This window comes from Dipodomys ordii, unplaced genomic scaffold (genome assembly GCF_000151885.1).
Source record: "Dipodomys ordii isolate 6190 unplaced genomic scaffold, Dord_2.0 Scaffold73, whole genome shotgun sequence".
In the NCBI taxonomy this organism is placed as follows: Eukaryota; Metazoa; Chordata; class Mammalia; order Rodentia; family Heteromyidae; genus Dipodomys; species Dipodomys ordii.
The window spans coordinates 12,232,570-12,250,786 of record NW_012267289.1 but is presented as its reverse complement, the minus strand read 5'-3'; positions in this window follow the sequence as shown (position 1 = coordinate 12,250,786).

The window sequence follows — 18,217 nt, the reverse complement described above, 5'->3', positions numbered from 1 at the left end:
TTATTAGGCAGTTGTTTCTTTGAAGATTTGTTGTTGGGGGATTTAATTTTTTGAGTTCCAAGTATATTTTAGATATGAGACCCTTGTCCGTTGTATGGCTGGTAAAGATCTTCTCCCAATCCGTGGGCTTTCTATTGATCTTGCTAGCTATGTCCTTTGCCATATCAATATTTTTATAATAAGAATTTTCCAATTTAAAATATGATATATATATCTATTATTTGTTTATAAAGAACATTTACAGATCATCACTCAGTCCTTACCTTACTTGACCTAACAACCATACTTGGCCTTAGTAATCATTATTGTTCTTAAAAAATTTTTCTCTCAGGAAATCACATTTGCACAGATTTTTCTCCTAAATTTCTGCATATTCTTATTTCTTTTTATTGTTTCTCCAGGCCTCTATAAACTGCATTGTCCTGAGGCTTCCACTTTGAGTCTCTTTTTACTGACTCAACCATTCAGCCGCTTTTATCTATCTGTATTTATTCAGCTTGTAAACAACAACAACAAGCTATTTGTCTTCTCATTTTTTGTTCATACTCCTCAACTCTAGAATCAAGTATCTAGCTCTCACTTCATATTCCTGACTTGATATTCAACAGAATCTGAGATTTGCAAGTACAAAACAATTTTTTTCACATCTTCTCAGAATCATTTATTAGGATTTGTTTCAACTTGTCCAGATAAAAATATCAGTTCTACTTCTAGACATCTAAACTAACTCCATTCCAGTCAGTCATAAATCCTATTTACAGAACCTTTAATTATTCAGAATCCTTCTACTTCCAATTAGAGAACTGATTCCATCCTACTTGAAGCCACCAGTATCACCTTTTAATTGGCCTCTTGCAGTTTGTCTTTGAAATTTCAACTATAGTATTCTTCTTCATATGTAAATCTGACCACATTGCTCCTAATACCAATGGGAGGTTCTTCCCAATGAAGGAAAGAAAAAAATCACAGTCATTATTATTGATAGTCAGCAGTGAACCATGAGCAATGGAAAATGTGAAGAGAACCTAAAATGAAGGATAACAGGTCTGTGGGAGGAAGGATTTTAATTAAGCTTCCAAACTTAAAGGTAAATGAGCTATGTGGCCACCAAGGACATCAAATGTCACAGGATGGATTTTCAGTACTCCACCCACCTGAGGATTAATAATAGGAATCAATACAGCATGAAGTGGGTCAACAGATAGTTCTCAAAACAGATCTTTAATTTTCCTACCCAGGCCAGTAAAAACCATTCCCTGGAGGCCAAATGTAATGTAATAAATTTCCCCTATTTTGGGGAGAGTAATTATGACTATATGGGCTGGACTTAAAGAAGGAATTTATCCAGAACCATTCTCTTCACCAGTCCTTGGTTGGAATTTTGGAATCCAGGAAGGGCCAGACAATCTGCCAGGTGTCAATGACTATTATTGTAACAACAATCCATCTTACTAAACCTGAGACAATGGACTATCCAGCTACCTAGATACCTCTGAACTTGGCTGAGATTTAGAACTATTAAGTATGGATATTTTCTTAAATCCCCTTCCAGTTCTTCCTAATCGAAGCAATATATGTACCCCAGAAGATGACTGTAGTTGAAGTGTTGTCTTCCTCCAGCAGGCCACCTAGTCTCTTTTCTCTGCCATATTTTTTTTTCTTATTATTTTTGGTACATAGGTGTCTTGCCTAAATTCTTATGTCACATGTAAGGATTAAGGTTGATTTACTGAACAACTTTCCCAGTAAGTTTGAGATAGGTTGAATGGTTATGTTTATATTGATTTCCCCTGTAATCTATTTGAAATCCTGGATCAAGTCATAATTATTTCTGAAATGATCTTTGATTTTCCTAGGTACAATACAGAGAGCTAAATTCAATTTAAATATCAATTATGTCACACACAAAATTAATACTTGTATGTCCTATCCAATGTTTTAACATATTTATCCTAAAGATTGTAACCATGATTTTCATAAATTTTAATTCCCATTTTAGAATCTGTACTCTGTATTTCTGTTAACCAAATCTGGAATCTACATGTATGTTAGCACAAATATTTCCCATTTTATCTCATTTTAATCTGGCTTTTATCATATTCTAAAGTTTAAGTTATTTGCTTCTGCACTGGTAATATTAGTCAGGTCTTATTACCATAAGCAAGCAGAAGCAGAAGCATTCACTCAATTGTTTCTCATGATCAGAAGCCTGAGGGGCACATTTCTTGAGGACCATACCAGCCCCAGAGATTCTCAAAGAAGCCAACCACAGATACTTTGTCATTGAAGAATTCTGAAATCTGCCAAGCTTTCCAGCTAAAAATGTAAGTTGATTATATACATGGTTGATAGATGATAGATGACAGATAGATAGATGATAAATAGCTTTAAAATATTGCTCTCTTTTTATAATCTTTAAAAAAACAATCTAAACAGGGTCATTTATCAATAGTTGAGCTGACAAATCATGAACTTTTTAGAGCTAATTTATAGTAACCCAGTGTACTCCTAATTACTTAACATAAAGGTAGGATTATGGAGGGTTTTTTGGTACCATAAAGTTGTATAATGGAAATCCTGAGACACTAAACTTAAAATCAGTAAATCTTTATCATGACACCCAGCATCCTCTAGGCTTTTGCTGTTATCCAAATATCCATCAGATGCAATGGGATAACAGGGGAAAGTTTTCTAGGTCTGTTTTCAAATTTAGCCGACTTCAAACTGCCATGATTTAAGTTTTAATGTACTTGCTTCACTCTAAGAGATGTCAGTGTTAAAGATTTATATAATGAACTTCATGTTTTTGAATACATACTTTTATATAAATATTCAATAAAAGTTAAAATGTGACACAAATAAAATTGTCACATGCTAATCAATTCAGGTAAAACTGTTCTAATGTAGATAAAACTTTTCAGGAGCTAATATTTGTTATAATATCACTCACAGAAAGTGATTTGTAAATTATATGTTTTTTAAGAAAACACTCTTCCTGAAAATATTGCTAAGGCTGACGCTTGGAAGAAAATTTTTTTCATCACAGAACAGATAAATAATAATTAAGACAGAATGTCCTACAAGCAAAACATACCTGGTAGAAAATGTCACATAGGCAGATATAAGAATAATGAAAACAAAACTTACCTGTCAAAGTAACCCTAAAATGTGGTTGCACCAAAAGTGTTTTAGTGCCAGATATACTGGCTCAAGTCTGTTATTATATAGCTAATATAATGGCTGATTTGGGAAGGGTTGCATTTCAAGGACTACCGGAGGGAAAAAAATCACAAGAATCCATCTCAACTCATAAAAGCTGGGCATGATGGTACCCTGCTTTCATCCCACTAAAATGGGAAGCAAAAATAGGAAGATTGCATTCCTCGATGGCAGAACATAAGTTTAATACCCTATTTCAAAAATAACAAAAGCAAAAGTAACAAAAGCAATCTAAAGTAGTAAAGTACCTACCTAAAAGGCCTTCAATGCTTTTGTGGTCATTTGTTGTATTTTATGGTTCTATACATTGTTTACAATTAAGTTAATGTGCTGCTCCATTAATTACTTTTTGATAAATCTCTTCATGTTACAAATGGACAGCATATTTTAGTTTTTCAGTTTAAAAAAAAACTTTTCTTTTGTGTCTTACATCAAAAATCACTGAACGTTGGGGAATATTTGCATTGGATGCATCTTACTAATTGTTCTAAAAATTTATTCATGGTATTAACTACCTAAATCTTTGCAGTTCGTCTCCATTGGTTATAATCAAGATGAAGAAAATTTTTATCTTCATCACATTTTTTTCAAAGTGATAATGTTTATTGAGATAACTGTACATCTGATTTTTAAATACTTTTGCATCAGTCTGTCACAAAGCAGATTTTCACACAACTACTAGTTGCAGAAAACAATAAGCAAATTTCCATATAATGCCATTAAAAGTATTCTTTCCTCTATTGTTAGAAAATAAACTAATCTTTTGCAAGTTGAAGTTATTAAGTTTACACTATGCCAGTAGAATCAAAACCCCCTGAGTCCCTTTCAGTATCATCTAAAACTTGAACCTCTTCAACTTTCAGATAAAAAATTCCATTCACAAAGGAGCTGGGCAATCTGATCATTCTCTGGTGGTGCTAAGGCTTGAGCCCAGAATTTTATGCCTTTGAAGCTATCATTCTACCTACATCTCTAGCCAATTTGTTACTAATTCTACTGTATTCCTCATATTGTTCTTTTGTTCTTTGACCTGTGATGGTTTTTGTTTATCCATCCTAGTCCTATTTTAAGCACCAGAGAAATGATGCTTATTATTGTAACACCTAACCAATAACAAAAAGAAAGTTCTGTCTCCTCTTCAGTATTTATTTTTATATAAAAGGTAATTTCCACTCCTTACTACCATTCCTTACGTGGCAATTTCTATGAGAAAAGTTACTGCTATGAGTTTTTATTTTCCCATTTAAAGTATCCTAATTAGATCTGTCCTGTGACCTAGAAATTAAATTGTTAAAATAAAGATATTTTCTACATTTTCATCCCTCCTGGGCTGAATATTTTTGTGCATAATTAGGTAAATAGTAGGCATGGAAAAAAAATCCTAGCTGGGCCAAAGAAGAGGTTTACTCTGAGTATTTCAAATAGTACAATTAATTAAGGTAATTGAAATTACAACTGCAATATGACACCAAATACCCTGGTAGTTTACAGTATCAAGTTAAGAAACTATAGCAAACCATTTTAAAAAAAGGAAATTTCAAAAACATAAGTCAGAAAGTTACTTGACAAATTGAAGTATTGAGGATTCATCAGAGCAACCAGTTCTGCTGTTTTTGTGATGCTTCTCCATGGTCCTAAAGCAGACCTCCAGGTGGTATTGCTCCTGAGTGACCCCAGCTTGGAGCAACTCTTCCATATGATATCATGTGTATCAACTCATTTAATCTTCACAGTTTTAAAAGATATGATATCAGATCATGAAGCATCTAAGTTTATAAATCCACCCCAAATTCACACATACAATAAACTGCTTTAAATCCCACATATATACCTGAACTTTCTTGTCATTAACTTAAAAGCTATGTTATAAAAGGAGGAAGAGAAAAATTTAAATGTACCAAAATAACAATTGCTAAAGAGATATCCTATAGGTATTTCAAATTGGATTTTTAAAATTTTTATATTTATAATAAGAAATCATTGAAAAAATTTAACAGAGTAAAAATAATAAAAACATAATTAAACACTTACCATTAGCTCAGTATATGGTTAGGTAATTGAACAGAACACTTCACTCTCTAAAAGAAGTATCATAACCTATATTACATACACATATAAGACGCTGGTTCAAGGTCTCAAGACATACTTCTTTTTGACAGAAGCAAGAAAAAAATCAGTAAATTTCAGAACATTTAATTATATTGAGGATGGTTTAGAAAGGTAGGAAAGGAGAAAAGGGAGAATAATAGAAGGATGAGTTTAATCAAGACACATTGCATGCATATGTAGGCGATCAAAACTATACCTCTTTATAAAACTAATTAATGCTAATAAAATGTAGAAAAATTAACAAAAAATTGTCTACTTGACTCAAATGACTTTATTTAGCATGTAATAAAAAAATTTCTGAAAATAATCTTTACAAATATATTTTAAAGTATTTTAAGTTTCATATTATATATACAGTAACTTTATATAAAATTGCAAGTCTGATATATTAATGGCTTAAAGGACATCTAGAATACCCATTCTCTCTTTATTTCAGAAATTTCATCTTGAGTTTGCAACTGTTCTCAAAATTGTCACAGAAATTGAAAGTTACAAATTATAATTTAAGAACTAGAAAGTAGAAAGACCTCCCATGCTCTTGGATTGGAAGGATCAACATCGTGAAAATGGCAATACTTCCCAAGGCTATCTACAAATTCAACGCAATACCTATCAATATTCCAACCTCATTCTTCAAGGAAATAGAAGAGGCAATCCAAAAATTCATATGGAACAATAAAAGATCCCTAACAGCAAAAACAATTCTTAACAGAAAGAACAGTGCTGGAGGAATATCAATACGAAATTTCAAACTCTACTACAAAGCCATAGTGATCAAAACAGCCTGGTACTGGCACAAGAACAGACCTCAGGACCAATGGAATAGAATTGAAACCCCAGAAATGAACCCACAGACCTATAGCCATATAATCTTCCATACGGAACTAAAAAAGTAGAATAGAAGAAGGACAGCCTCTTCAGTAAATGGTGCTGGCAAAATTGGTTAATCACTTGTAGAAAACTAAAGCTAGATCCTTATATATCACCCTGCACGGGAATCAACTCCAAATGGATCAAAGACTTCAGAGTCAATGCAGACAGTCAACATTATATGAAGGAAGAGAAGAAACCCTAGGTCTCCTTGGCACAGGCTGAAATTTTCTTAATAGAGACCCAGAAACACAACAAACCAAAGAAAGGTCAGACAAATGGGATGGCATGAAATTGCAGAGCTTCTGCATGGCAAAGGCTATAGCTAGCAAGATCAATAGAAAGCCCATGACTGGGAGAAGATCTTCACTAGCCATACAATGCAGAAGGGTCTCCTATCAAAAATATACCTGGAAGTCAAAAAATTAAATCCCCCAACAACAAATCCTCAAAGAAACAACTGCCCAATAAATAAGTCGGCTAAAGATTTAAAGAGAAACTTCTCTGAATAGGAAAGAAGGATGGCCAATAGACACATGAAGAAATGCTCAACCTCACTAGCCATAAAAGAAATGCAAATCGAAACAACAATGAGATATCACCTCACCCCAGTTAGAATGGCTATAATCAAGAACTCTAATAACAACAGATGCTGGAGGGGAGGCAGAAGGGAACCCTATTGCATTGTTGGTGGGAGTGTAAACTTGTTCAACCACTTTGGAAAGTAGTATGGAGGTTCCTTAAAAGACTCCACATAGATCTCCCCTATGACCCAACAATCCCACTTTTGGGCATTTACCCAAATGATCACAAACAAGACCTTATTAAAGCTACCAGCCCAACTATATTTATTGCAGCATTATTTACCATAGCTAAGATATGGAACCTCCGTAGATGAATTGATCAAGAAAATGTGATATATATATACACAATGGAATTCTATGCCTCCATCAGAAAGGATGACATTGCCCCATTTGTTAGGAAATGGAAAGACTTGGAAAAAATTATACTAAAGTGAAGTAAGCCTGGCCCAAAGAAACAAAGGTCCCATGGTTTCCCTTATTTGCAATAACTAGTATATGTCTGAGTCAAGCAGAAACTGTCAGACAAGTTAATGTTAGGCAAAATAAACCCCAAGATAAGGGTTCAAATGTTTTTTTTCTTTCTTGCCATTGTTTCCAACATATTTATAAAATTATTTCTTTGTTGCTTTGTATGTACCTCCCCCAGAGTATCTTACCTACTTTCACTGTATTTGATGTTCATATAATTTGTGGAGGGGAAGGGAAAAAACAAGCTGTTTAAATAGGGTTACAGGTGGACCCATTACAACAATGAGATGTACAAGATGTTATGTGGAAAAATAAACTTTAAACTTTGGCAGGGTGGAGGGTGGAGATGTTGGGGAATGGGAGAGTGGGGGTGGAGAGGAGAAGGAATGGTACAGGGAAACAAAGGAGGAGGCAAAAATGCTTGATAAGAAATGTACTCACTATCTTGCCCATGTAATTGTAACTCCTCTGCATGGTATTTTCACAATAATAATAAAAAATTATAATTTAGATAATACATATCAATGAAAAATGACATTGGATCTTTAAATTCAATTTCATAGATGCTATACAAAGAAAAATATCTGTTTGCCTTGATCATGACATAATAGGTATATAGAATAATACGAAGAAAAGTTTATGCCATTCAAGCAGACTAATTGCCACACAAAAATTAATAACAGACTGTCATCTGAACACAGAACACATTAGACAACTGGGAGTTGCAAGATAAAGAATTGATTTTATTTCAGAGAATAAGGGGATAGTGTAAGCAGGAAATGATGTTAAATGAAATATATAGTATGGCTAGCCAAAGATTCAAGTGAAATGAAATCATAAAGAAACTGTTAAAAAAACACAAACTAAAAACATTGTTACATTTAAAATCTTTGATATTTGGTAATCCAAACTACTTGGATACAACTGAAACATAAGAATCAAAACTATAAATCCTCTCAGCAATGAGAAATTCACAAAAATGTTCCGTAGTAAAGTATTATCAGTCATGAAAGATATCATTGCACACAATATTACAAAAGCAACTACCTCTATTCCCCCAGCTAGAACATATCTGAAGGAGTAAATCTGTAGGTTCTGAAAAAAACTCGTATCAAACAGAATCAAGAAGTAAAAATCTTCATCCTGAAACTGTAATGCGAAAGTAATAATCAAAACAAAATATAAACAAAAAGATGTATCTATTCATTATAAGACAAATATTTCTTTGTTACTCAATAGCTTCTATGGACATTATAGTCTACTATAATATATGCTTATATTATCGCACATTATATTATTCCATGTGACTTTATATGTGTCTATAGAAAAAAATAAGGTCTTACAAACAGTTATACAAACAGGAAAACATGAAACACTTTTAGAAGATTTTTTTTCCTATCAGGAACGACTTAACTGGGTAGTTAACAAATAAACTTGCTCTTCCCCAAATCTGACCTTTAAAAGACAAGCCTCAGTTAGCAAGAAATGCACTTGGAAAATAACACATCTTTACAGGAATGCACAGCGTGCAAACACATATCAATAAGTATGAGCAGGAGAAGGTTAATGAGATACTGAGACACAGTAGGTCATCTTGAGTAATAAATCAAGATTAGTCATATTCACTAACTGTTTAATAAGTCTTTCCTATAAGCCTTTTTTTAAGACAAAAAAATGCTTTGCCTTCTTAGATTCTTTTTTCCCATCATCTTTGTGTTTAATCACTTTGCTTACCTTCCCTTCTTAGTCCTCCTAAGGCTGTTAATAGAGTGGAAAGCACCCCATGAAACAGACATAGCTATACTTTCAGTGATCAGCTCTTTTGTCAAGCAAATCCATGCTGTAAGTCTCTCAGAAGAGAGATTTGTCAGTTGTTATTGAAACAGCCTTCCAGCTTTCTACTCAAAGACCACAAAGAGCTTAGGGAAAAGTTAAATGTGAAAGTTACCAATATGGGAAATGCATTTGAAAGCATCAGGTCAGAGAGGCGAGAACTCAATTATAATCCCCAAAATTGAGATGACAAAAATCTCAACTGACCCAAATTTCTTGGCTCTTACCACAGGCTGCATTTATAGTTGAAATGAGTTGAAATTCGGGCTGTGCTCAGGCAGCCTGACACCTGCTCCCTCCTCTACCCCTTGGGTAGCTGAAGTAATTACCCACCTCTACCTGCACCAGCTTGGAATCAGTGAAATGTTGGTCAGTGGAGTCAGTCAATCTCATGTTGTAGGGTGCCAAATGATCATCTGTTCTCATCAGAATTGTAACATTGCTGGCAGGCAAACTTATTAGTTCTTCCATTCATCAGTCTGCTCATGTCCATGTCTTTGCCAGTCAGTTTGCATAAGTATGTGTGCCAGTCCGGTTTCAATGGTACCAGCCCTATGGAAAGGATATAATTTATTTGAACTGAACTTTCTATATGTCAGGCTTTAAAATAATTTTACATGCAATTACATTTTAGAAACACCTTCAATTAGGGCTGTTGAATATAGTCATGATTACCACAGGGCAGATCTCCACACGGTAGCGAGAATATTGCTTCTCTTTACAAACACACAGTTGTGCCAACTATGGAACCTTTATCAGATTAACCACGACAGACTTTAATTTATAGTTCAGACCTCCACCATAAATCTTTCCTACCTGGGTAAAATCATGAACAAAGGGATCAGCCAATGTATGACATCACTGTATATCATTGTGAGCAATGTATCTGGACAGAAAATTCTTACAATTTTGTTTTCTATTTACAAACTGAATAACTATGGAGGAAAAATGCCCAATGTTTCCTGTTCTGCTCCACATTCTTGACTTGTAGAGTAGAATCATCATTTCTCATGGGAGAACTTTTTTACGATCACACTGACAGCCACACACACATCTTTTCCTTCATCTGGAAAGCAGAAAAAAAATGAGGCTCAAAAGCTTAGAGCACAAGTTTGCATAAATAATAATAATATTGGTGCATATGAAATGTAAAAAGTCCATATACTACAGATCTTGTTACTTGAATCTGTTCATAAAAGATGTAGTAATCACATCTGCTCTCATTAACATTATTGGCTTTGTACTGAGTTATATTTGAAGGAAGAGCAATGTTGCAGTCTCAGTGGTAAAAGGAGACACTTTGAAGAGGAGCAAGTCAATTTACACACCAACTTTAGTTGATGCTCAAGTATTTAGTAGAAACATAAGTGCAAGAAAATGCACTTTGTTTATATGTAATTGTTAAGTTTAGTCACTATGTTGGACCTTCTTGGACAGTGAAATTATGGATAGAGATAGAAATGTTAAAATAATGCAAAGGTAGAAATCTGTCCATTAAAGAGTATCCAATATGGTACCCACATGTTGCTAAAGACAGTCTACACTTTTTTAAAAACTTATATAATCTTACATAAATAATAATAAAAGGCCTGCAAAAATAAATTATTCTCAAACATGCACATTTAATGTGTTAGAAGTCACTATTTATACATATAAGAAATTGGACAAAATCATATAGACAGAACCATATATGGAAAGAACCATAAAATGAAGAACTAGATATTTAATATACACTAATAAACCAAGCATGAAACCTATTTCTTCCATATCCATTTTTCTGTTAAAATAACTTATGTACATAAAGGAATTATTAGGAAATATTTCTTTAATGTGCTTTTGCCATTAAGGAAAAAAATACAACTTCCTAAGGGGTCAGATGAACATAACACACTTAGAGATGTATTTCTGAGGAACAGCAAGACTCACTTACTGAAGCATTTTGTGAAGAATAAGTAATTAATTAGTGTACTTTCAGCATTTAAAGCCATTACTGATGAAGTACTTTCAAATCATAATCACTCACATAAAAGCTTAAAATGCCTAAGTTTGAAATGTTTTTACAGAAAAGCAATGTATTGGCACTTTACAAGTTGTGTTTGTATAAACTATTTTGATATTTTTGTCCCTTTTTCTATTTAACCATTAGTTGTAATAATGTAAGTAGAAGAAACCATGAAACCAAGTGACCACTGCCTGAAACCATGCGATAAACATTTCCTCCTTTAAGTTGTTTCTGTTAAGTATTTTGTCACAGCAATGGAAAGCCAACTTACACACAAATGTATAACTTGAATAAAATTTTAATAAATATATGCTTTATATATACATAAAAAACTATTACAAATATAAAATTTGACATTTATAAAATATATGATATACAGTATATAATATGTATTTTTATTCATTTACATGCAGACCAGATATAATTAGACTTACATTTGCAAGACAGTGATTTTACTTTAAACAAATTCTTTTAAAATTTTCTTCTGTTGAAAACTTTGAGAAGCTTTTAGACTCCTAATTCTGCAATACAAAAATTGTTTTCAAGATGCTATCTGTTTTAAACATTTATGTGATACAAAGGAGAAATGAGTGTTACAGCTTCTGAGATTTTATCTATTAGCAAAGAGAACAATTTAGATTAGTTACATCATTCTGCATCAGGAAGATGCCTAAAGTAATGTAAGTGTGATAAGTCAAGGTTACTTATGAATTGAATGAACATGGTTTTGATTACGCCCAAATAATAAATAATATTTGAAAATAAAAATAAAGTTAAAAAAATAAATTCTTGCACATTCAATATCCATTCAACAGATGTGGGACTCTAGACCAGCTCCATGTTTTCATTGACTGATCATTGGCTGTGTGAAAAAAATATGTGCTGGTAACATTTTTCATTTACATTGGTAGCTCTTGTGATGAGGTACTAAACTCTCACTATTTTAAATCACTTATTTTACAGAAATAATTTAAGGTAGTTACTATAACAACTAACACACAACCTTTAAAAGATGTGAAGTAAATACTATAAGGTTTGAAGAGCAAATTAGACAATCTAGTAATAATTAGAAATTTTAATATTCTGTCTTCAATACATCATGGAATATCAACCATGAAAAAGAACACTCTATCTACCATCAAAAATAACTATTCCTACCAGATGCATTCATTATAGAACTCTACAAAACTTTCCAGAGGAACTCTTCTGAGAAATAGAAACAGAAGGAGTAATCCCAAATTTATTCTATGAGGCCAATATCACACTTATCTCCAAAACCAGCAAAGACCCAACCAAAAAAAAATAAGAGAAAAATAGACAAATCTCTTTGATGAACACACTCAATAAGATTTTAGGCAACAGAATCCACAAACATATCAAAAAAATCATACATTATGATCAAGTAGGCTTCATTCCAGAGATGCAAGGATGGTTTAACATATATAAATCATAAAATGTAATCCATCACATCGACAGATCCAAGGTCAAGAACCACATGATTATCTCCATTGATGCAGAAAAGGGTTTTGATAAAATACAACATTCATTCATGTTAAAGCTTTAGAGAAAATAAGAATAGAAGGAACATTCCTTAAAACAATAAAAGCTATATATGGCAGACCAATAACCAATATTGTACTTAGTGGGGAAAAACTACAACTAATTCTCCTAAAAACAGGAACAAGACAAGGATACCTACTGTCACCACTCCTCTTCGATATAGTTCTGGAATCATTAGCCAGAGCAATAAGGCAAGAAAAAGACATTAAAAGGATTCACGTAGGGAAGGAAGAAGTTAACCTATCCCTTTTTGCAGATGACATGGTATTATACTTCAATGATCCCAAAAAATCCACCCCCAAACATTTAGAACTTATAAACCACTTCGGCAAAGTAGCAGGATACAAAATTAACCCACAAAAATCAGTCTCCTCTCTGTAAACCAACAATGTACAAGCAAAAAGGGAAATCAAGGAAAGAACCCAAATCACAATAACCTCCAAAAAAAATCTAGGAATTAGCCTAACCAAAGATGAATAGGACCTATTTAATATAAACTATAAAAACTTAAGGAAAGAAATGGTAGAGAACACCAGGAAATGGAAAGACCTTCCATGCTCTTGGGTAGGAAGACTTAATATAGTGAAAATGACCATACTGCTAAAATTGATATAAAAATTCAATGTAATTTCCATTAAAATCCCAATGATATACTTCACTGAATTACATAAAACTGTCCAAAAATTCATATGGAACAACAAAAGATCTAGAATAGCCAAAGCAATTCTAGACAAAACAAAAACAAAAAACACTGGAGGGATCATGATGCCGGACTTCAAACTCTACTATAGAGCCATAATAACAAAGACAGCTTAGTATTGGCACAAAAACAGACCCAAAAACCAATGGAATAGAAGATCCAGAAATAATACCACATGTTTACATTCAGCTAATATTTGACAAAGGAATCAAAGACATACAGTGGAAGAAGCATAGCCTTTTCAACTACTGGTGCTGGGAAAACTGGGTGGCCACATGCAGAAAACTAAAAGTGGACCCCCAGCATGTCACCATGTGCTAACATCAACTCAAAATGGATTAAAGACCTTAACATTAAACCTGAAACTGAAACTACTGCAGGACAGAGTAAGAGCGACATTTTAACTTATAGGCACAGGCAAGAACTTCCTGAACAGAGTCCCAGGGTCACAACCTATTGAAGGGAGACTCAACAAATGGGACTACCTTAAAATAAAAAGTTTCTGCACAGCTAAAGACAGTAACCAAAATAGAAAGAAAGCCAATTAATTGGGGGAAATATTTACCAGCAATATATCAGACAAGTGCCTAATATCCATTATATACAGGGCACTCAAGAAACTAATCCCGCCCCCCAAACCAAACAAACCAATTACTAAATGGGCAAGGGAACTAAAGAGGGACTTCTCAGAAGAAGAGATAAAACTGGCAAAGAAACACAGAAGGAAATGCTCATCATCCCTGGTTGTAAAGGAAATGCAAGTAAAAACAACCCTCAGATACCATCTTACCCCAATCAGAATGGCCCTATCCTAAACTCAGCCAGCAACAAATGCTGGAGGGGATGCAGAGAAAAAGAAACCCTACTGCATTGCCAGTGGATATACACTAAACTTTGGAAAGCAGTCTGGAGGTACCTCAGAAAACTTATACAGACATCCCCTATGACCCAGCCATCATACTACTCCTAGGCATCTACCCTGAGTAATAGGAACCAGGATACAAGGACACATGCACTTCCATTTTCATTGCAGCACTGTTCACAACAGCCAAGATATGGAAACAACCCAGATGCCCCACTACAGATGAATGGATCCAAAAAATGTGGTACCAATATTAGGCAGTCAGTAGAAAAGACAAAATTATGGCATTTGCAGGAAAATAGATGGAACTAGGAAAAATAATTTTGAGTGAGGTAAGCCAAGAGTTTGCTGCCATATGATCTCCCTGATATGTGGATGTTAAATACAATATTTAAGGAGATACAGCAAAGCAAACAGGACTTGAGAAAAAATAAATTAATTAAAAAATAAAAAAAGATAATGCTAAGTAAAATGAACCTCAGATATGAACACAAGAGGTTTCTCCTTGTAGATGTGGTTTTTAGTTTCTTTTGTATGTTCTTCCCCCTATGGTATATCCTCTGTTGTTACTGTACCTGATTTTGGTACCCCACATCTTGTGTATACATTTATCTAACTTGGGAAGGGGAAAGGGAATAACAGAATGCTGAAACAAGGACACAGACACCCATTGCAACAATGATACCCACAAGACAGTATATTGGAAATTAACTTTACAACTTTGGGCAGGGACGGTGGGAGGTATGAGGGAGGCGGGGGAGAGAAATGATAGTGAAAGAACAAAAAGGGAAAGGGTAACAATGCTTGACAAGAAATATGCTCATTACCTTACTCATGTACAGCATCTTTACAATAAAAAAAATTACTGGTAAAAATAAATACATAAATATCCCTCTACATACAGTCACCAGGACAGGCCAATCATAGAAAACTGAATTAATTGACTTAATTTTTTAAATTATGTTTTGAAACATAACATGCAAAAAGGTAAGCAACAATGTTGGGGTTGAGCTCAGTAGCAGTGTTTATTTCAGTGTAATTTCCAGGTTCAAGTGCCATTCTCAAACAAAGCAAACCAAAGCAGAAAGCCAAGGGAAAATTCCTCTCGTTTGAACGTAATGAAAACTCATGATGAAGCTTGGTTTTGAATGTAAGAGTAGAGAAGCAGTGAAGACTTTTTGAAGGGAAAATTGAGGGTGGATTAGTATTTATGGAAATGCATTAATGACTGAGATACTGTCCTTTGAAAGACTTTTGATCTTGCTTTTTCCCTGTACCTGCCTTCCACAGATGCACATTGTGCTGCTGTGCTCCGTCATTATGTCAGGATTAGAAAGTGAGCTGCTGCATAATCATGTTTATCTTTGGCAAATCTAGAATCCTGGGCCAAAATAAACCTCTTTTATTTATAAATTACCAGTGTCAGATGTTCTGTTATAGCAATGCAAAACAATTATGACAGAAATCTAGAAACTATTTGTACGTCATCCTCTGATAAAGAAATTATATCCAGAACACATAAAAATCTTCCGCAACTCTACAGCAAAAAAAATAGATAATTTAAGTATGGGTGATATATTTGAAGAGATATTTCTCCTTATACCTTCCCCCTCAAAAGATTTTAGAATAGCTAATAAGCACATGAAAATATGTTCAATACAATTAACCATTAGTAATGAAATTAAAACCATGAGAAATGACTTCACATCTGCTATGATGATTAAAATTAAAAAAATAATAACAGCAGCATCAGGTGTTGGGTAAATACACAGATAAAATCTGTGAGCAGGTGAAATTTTGCAACTTCTTTGGAAAACAGTTTGGTATTTCATAAAATAAATGTCACTTTACTACCTGACAGCAGTTCTATTCCCAGATAGTCAACAAACAGAATTGAAAATACATTTATAAAAAAATCTAATAAAGGACTATCCATGATAGCAATATTGACAGTAGCTAAAAGTTGAAGTGTAACTCTCAAATGCCCATTGATTGGTGAGCAAATAAATAAAATATGAAATATCTGTATAGTGGAATATTTTAACCACACAAAGGGCTAAATTACACGTCCATGGTAGAATACAGATATAGCTTGACAACTTTAGCTTAGTGAAAACAAACTCCATAGGAGACCACATATTGTATGATTCACTTTCCTATGAAATATCCACTAAAGACAAATTGTAGAAGCAGAAATATCATAGAATTTTCCAAAGGAGATTGAAAATTCAGGAAGAATGTACTCTAATAGTATCATATTTCCTGTCAGAGTTTCATGAAAATGTACTAGATTTACTTGCAAAGGCTGTAATGCTGAGAATATAGTAAAACTGCACTATGTTTTTCACTTTAAAAAGGTGCATTTCATATGTTACAGTATCATAAAAGCTGTATGAAATACTATGATAATTAAAGTTAATAATGCAAAATAAATATTTGAAACTACATAGGTTTACTCAGATGCAATTTGATTGATTAATTTCTTTGTCAGAATTATGTGATCAGTTTTCAGACTTCTGCTTTTCTTGGCCTCTAAACATTCATTTCATATTCTATATGAAATTATAATGGAACATATTATTCATTTTCTAAAATCTACAAGCATGCAGTTTTAAATCTTTAAAATTAATTTTCTGTTTACTTTTAAATCTTTTATTTTGATCTTTTAAAAAGAACTAAAAGACAGCTTTGTCCAGAAGAAGGTATTATTTCACATAATCCTTAAATCCACACATTCTCACAAACATGTTTTTTTAGAAAATGACATATTTACTATCAGTGATAGGAGATTTTAACAGATTATATTTTTCTAAATCCCTCCAGTATTTCTTAGTTTGACTTAGCTACCTAGGTACTAATTTTAATATTCAAGCAATTCTCTTCTAAGAATATAATCAGCAACATTGTCATGAAACCAAGAGAAATAAAGGAAAAGTTTTAGGTGTGTCAAAGTCTCAATCTGGTTTTAAATTTCAACTAGGAGTTTCTAGAAAACTATCACCCCTCTTTCCCCCCCCGTTTATTACTGCTAAGCTTCATAGATGTCATAAGTAAACTTATCTACAATTAGGTCAAACTTCTGCTGTTATCCAAATCTTTAATTTAAGAATAGGAAGCCTATGACAGAGAAGTGAAAATGAGCTTCCAAGATATCAGTGTGGTTTTTACCTTGAACAGCAGTTACTTATGTAATTCTGAAGATGATGATGCATGTTAGGAATTTGTAAATACTTGAGGAGCAATTCAGTGTTGTAATCAAAAATCTTAGCACTCTGTTTGATGCAGGTAAAAATGGTTATTTTATGACTCTTTGAGTAACTTTCCTTTTGACTTCTGTCTCTGACAGCATCTCCAAATTACATAGTCAGAACCCTGAACATATAACTTAGATGCTACAAATTTACTGCTACTTTAAACAAAACTTTTTCCAATAAGAAATAATACAATATAGAGACAATGGATGCATGTTTTCACTTATATGTGGAAGCTACATTTATTTTACATTTATTTACATTTACTTTATAAGTAAATTCATGGGTGATACACAAGTATCACCTACAAAATTAACTAGTGTGAGGGAAGAGGTGGATTGGGAGGAATGGTTGATAATATTGAAAGGTTGACATTGATTAAGATGTGTTATATTCATAAGCTTCTTTGTTAAATAATAACTCTTTGTAAAGCTACTGAAAGACAATACAAAAATAAAGAGAAAAGAACCAGGGATGAGCAAAAATGGAGAAAAATCTAAATATTTATCTTTTTTTAAAATTTGGTGCTAGGCTAGAACCTACATTATCATGTAGGTGAGTAAATATTTTATCTGAATTACACCCTCAGCAGAAAAAGATTATTTTTAAATAACTTCATAGTTTTATTTATTAAACTAAATGTCATTAAAATTTTAAGTTATTTCTAGTTTTCAATTTTAATATTCTTGGACATACTTGAGGTTTGACTAAAGAGAAGTTATAAAAATACATCATGCTTCTCTAATTCAGAACTTGATG